This window comes from Neofelis nebulosa, chromosome 3, assembly GCF_028018385.1.
Source record: "Neofelis nebulosa isolate mNeoNeb1 chromosome 3, mNeoNeb1.pri, whole genome shotgun sequence".
In the NCBI taxonomy this organism is placed as follows: Eukaryota; Metazoa; Chordata; class Mammalia; order Carnivora; family Felidae; genus Neofelis; species Neofelis nebulosa.
The window spans coordinates 1,288,630-1,293,454 of NC_080784.1; the positions used below are offsets into that span (position 1 = coordinate 1,288,630).

At 52.2% G+C, this 4,825-nt stretch overlaps 1 long non-coding RNA gene across 1 annotated transcript; it reads left to right on the plus strand.

Annotated features, from left to right (window-relative positions):
* Positions 1-2,885: 2,885 nt before the first annotated feature.
* LOC131506308 (uncharacterized) lies at positions 2,886-4,511 on the plus strand. Its single transcript, XR_009258851.1, has 3 exons — positions 2,886-3,746; positions 3,845-3,941; positions 4,424-4,511. It is a non-coding gene; the product is annotated as an uncharacterized LOC131506308 (long non-coding RNA).
* The last annotated feature ends 314 nt before the right edge of the window (positions 4,512-4,825 follow it).

Below are 4,825 nucleotides of genomic sequence, written 5' to 3' on the forward strand. Positions count from 1 at the left end.
AGAAACAAACACAACAGGAGATCATGTGTGTGAGTTCCTGAACGGGGAACACTGCTGTTCTGAGGCCCCTGCCCCTTCTCCCGGGCAGAGTAATGACTGCAGGGGATGTGGGCCGTGGGAGGGGCATTTGGGAGGTGTGGCCATGTGTAACAGTGTGGGGTGGGGCCTGTGACAAGCGTCCATCCTCCCAGTGGGTCAGACTCCAGGGACGGGATTGGTACCAAGTGCTTCCTTGGGGGTGGGGGGTGGGGGGCCAGAGGGGGGCCGGGGGGCGTCTGTGTGCAGGCAGATGGGGAGCATTCACAGAAAGCCCCTCCAGGCACCTGCTGGTTCTCCATCATCCTCTGCTCAAAGTAATCAATAGACTCAAGCGTCAACTTTGGGGTGCTGTGTCCTGAACTCCTTCAGTTAACTTTCCATAAGGACTCCCCTGGGGGCAGGGCTGGGGGAGTGTCCGGTCTTGGGGCAACTGGGTGCCCGGCTCACTGGCAGGGTGTCAGCACACAGGGCCGGCTGCCCATTTCGACTCACACACGCACACACATCACACACATGCACGGGTGTATGTGCGCGCACACACACACACACACACACACACACACTGGAAGTGCAGGAAACCCGCCCGTCTACACTGTGCTCACGAGGCCCTATGCAGGAGAACCAGGTAGACCCGATGGTCTCCAGCAAAGAACTTGAGGGAATAATTAGCTTTCGTTGACCCTTGAGTAAATCCCAACTCACCATCGGATCTGTCACTTTTTAAAGATGTTAAATGTAAAAAAAAAATTTTTTAAAGAAGAAAAACACCAGGACAGTAATTACAGCCTTCGACAGAGGACTGCTGACTCCCCCCTCCCCCCTGTGCAAACTCCAAACCCAGAGGAGTGAAGCACTGACCGGGTGGCGGGGGGAGGTCAGCTCAGAAAGCCCTGGGCCCACAGTCCCAGGAAGGGAGGTGTTCGCGGTGGGGGACACTCACGGCCCACACCCCCCCCCCCCCCCCCCCCCGCCGAGCCTGGACCATGTCATGATGCCACACTCTCCTTTTCCTTCCCCTCTTTGCCTTCTCTTCTTTGGTTTGTTCTTCTTTTTATAACTGTACTATTTGTTCATTTATTTATGGGGGGAGGGGCAGAGAGAGAGAGAGAGAGAGAGACTCTCAAGCAGGCTCTGCCTGTCAGCACAGAGCCCGACGTGGGGCTCGATCCCACAAACCATGAGATCCTGACCTGAACGGAAACCAGGAGTCAGTTGCTAAATGGACTGAGCCACCAGGTGCCCCTAAACTGTATTTTTAAAAGTCTTCTTACACAATTTGCCTGTTCCTTCTCATTCAATTTAACAGCGATATATTTGCTATACTCATGTGAAAATATTCAATACTTTAAAAAAAATATGTATCTTTTCTGCTTACAAGAATAACACACGTTCACAATTGGTAAATAGTGAAAAGCACAGAGTAACGAGACTTTTGCAATTATCCAATCTGCAATAGCTCAGCAATCATGCCCAGCGACTCGGCATTTGAAATGCACGACCAACAGGGCGCTGCGGTTTTAAACCATAATGCCACCCCCCACCCCCAGGCCCTACCTGCTCCGATCCCTCCCCCATGGCCCCTGTACCTGCACAGACCCCCACCTCAGGGCCCCCTGGGTCCAGGGGTTCCCAGCCCCCTTCCCACCCCCAACAGGCGGACTTGAGCTGGGCCCTTGTGTGTCCTTCCTTCTTTCCAGAGCCAGGAGCTCCTGTTGATCACCTTCTGCCCACATCAGGCGGCACGTGGGCCCCTTGGCCAAGGCCATGCAGACCCCTTCCAGGAGGGGGCTCCTTACTCAGGAGCATCTTACTAGTGGGTGACTGACCCTACCTCAGCAGCCCTCCCTTCCTGCCTCCCCTCTCCGTCTCTCCCTGTCTCTCCCTCCTTGTCTCTCCCTCTATCTCTTTCTCCCTGTCTCTCTCCCTGTCTCTCCTTCCCTGTTTCTCCCTCTGTCTTTCTCCCTGTGTCTCTCCCTCCCTGTCTCTTCCTCTGTTTCTCTCTCCCTGTCTCTTCCTCTGTCTCTCCCTCCCTGTCACTCCCTATGTCTTTCCCTCCCTGTCTCTCCCTCCCTGTCTGTCTCCCTGTCTCTTGGTTCTGCATGTATTTGCCCGGTGGATTTTGTAGTTAATTCAGTCCTGAGGTTAAACCACATCAAGGTCCACCTGAAGGGAAGGACAGGCCAGTTATAGGGGCATCTTCAGAGCAGACACGTCCCTAGCGCTGACCCCGCTAGATAGATGAGCCCGTAATTCCACATGATGAGTGCAGCGAAAACCACGATTTCAAATGGGTGCCCGCTGGGTGCCCACAGATTTTAAAATAGGCAGGAATTACGGTGAAAGTTGGTTAAGTGTCCAACTCTCCATTTCCGCGCAGGTCATGATCTCACGGTTTATGGGTTTGAGCCCTACATCGGGCTCTGTGCTGTGTCAGCTTGGAGTTGGCTTGGGATTCTCCCTCCCGATCTCTCTCTCTCAGCCCCTCCCCCCTCTCTGCCCTCCCCCACTCTCTCTCTCTCTCTCTCTCTCTCTCTCAAAATAAATAAATTTAAAAAAATAAAAATAAAAAAAAACTAATGCGGCACCTGGGTGGCTCAGATGGTTAAGTGTCCAACTTCAGCTCAGGTCATGATCTCATGGCTCGTGGGTTCAAGCCCTGTGTTGGGCTCTGTGCTGACAGCTCGGAGCCTGAAGCCTGCTTTGGATTCTGGGTCTCCCTCTCTTTCTGCCCCTCCCCTACTCATGCTCTCTCTCTCTCTCTCTCTCTCTCAAAAATCGACATTAAAAAAAATTAGAAAAAAGTAAATAAAAAACATAATTTATTATTCTTCTTCTGTGATAGGAGCCATGGCCCAAGAAGGAGGAAAACCAGAAGTCATTTTTGTCACGACCGTTTACTGACCGTGGTTGGCAGAAGATCCGTGTCTCAAAGTACAACCAGGGCTTTACAACATAGACATGTTAGCAAGAGTTCTTGATTTTTACATGAGGAAAGGAAGTGAAAAACAATATTTGACCTCTCAGAGGCCCAGTTTACCTACCTATTGCGATAAAAGAGAAACATCTGGGTGTGGCACGGAAGTCCCCATTTGAAAATAAACACAGCTTTCGCCGGGGCACCAGACAGCGGTGGACTGTTAGCCCTTAATACATTCATCTTTGCTGTGTTCTTGTTCTAGAAAGACTACTGGGCCTGATTGCCTTCCCTAAATCTCTGTTCTTGTCTCTAAATGAGCTATTTCTCAGAGCTTGGAAACAGGCTTCGCGTCTGAGAGGCTTGTGTCCCGGAGGGTCTAGGACAAGGACTCTGTCCAGCCAGAGGGGACCCCGGCCCTGGATCTTGTTCCCAGGCAGGATTTCCATCTGAACACAAAATGACTTCCTCTCTCTAACCAGCCCCCCCCCCCCTGCATCCCCCCTACGGTTATTTGTCTGGGGAATCCAGGCATCAAAGACTTTGGTAATAATTACATTTCCTTCAATGGAGACAGGATCTCACCCTTCCGGACTGAAACCCTCCGATGGGCGAGCTGGTCTGAGGTCCCTGATGGCCCTGCCCTCCCCTCCTCACTCCTGCCAGCTGCCACCCACCTCCTTGGGGGCACCTGCCCGCCTGTGTGTCTCCCTCGTTATCTGTCACATTGAGTCGAGTGACCCCATCACACAGCGAGTTCTGAGCCTTCAGAGAACACACTTGTAGCCTCAGAGTGAGTAAAAAAAAAATCCATGGTCAAATTTTGGGGAGGTTTTCAAATTACCATTTGAATGGTAATCTGGTGTGAAAACATTACTATTTTTCATTCAGAAATGCTTTGGCTTACCCATAAACAAGACACCTCTCTAGAAGGACACAGAATGTGGACCCTGAGACAGCACTGAAGTGCAAAGCTCTGGAGATTAAGGTTTGCTTGGACAACCCCCCCCCCCCCCCCCCCCCCCCCCCCCACCGCTCAGCAAAAACTCCTGGAATGCCTTCCCTGCAGAGCACAGGAAAGAGGGCTGTTTGGTCTGTAAGGCGATTGGGGTTACTTTATAAACCTGTGGGTGAATTTCTCATTCATAAAGGCAGTGTTTGGGATGCGGCGAACTCCAAACAGGCCTGATTTTCATTTTCCCTCCAGCACCGTCATGGTCACATGCACATCCTTTTGCGGATTCCAGGCCCCCTGGCCACAAAGTTTACCTCATGGGGCTGGCGGGGAACCATGGAAGAGAACAGGATGTAGAACTGCGCAGCCCTTGGGGGCTGGGGAGAATCCCCCCCGCCCCCAGTTAGCCCTGGGGGGCCAGTCCATCTCCCACCATCACCGTAGGCAGAAAGAGTTGGGGGGATCCCCAGAAAAAGATAGATACAGCTTTCCTAACAAAACAAAAGTCATTTCAGGCCCCTGGACATCTTGTGAAAGTCTAAGAACAAACAGCCACCATGAGGCCAGGAGACACCTAACCGTATTCAGAAGGGCCAACTGGCCTCTCACATAGCTTGCTGATCTCTGCAGGATCTAGATCTAACCCCCTCTGAGTAGTCAGATCCCCCACCAGCAGCGGCTCTTGACTTTGACCTGGACGCAGTCACCTTAGAATGACTTCTGCCCCAATTCGGCGCTGAACTCCCCATTGAGCAAGCCTCTCTGCGGGTATGTGTGCCCCTTGGCTTATAGCTTCCCCAGGTCTGTTGTTGGGGGGATGCTGCTTCTGGAAAGATCCCCGGGTTCCCCTTTACTGGTTGCAAGTAAAACCCTCCTTTTCCTATTCTCTTTGGCTGGATATCCACCAAGAGGAGAAC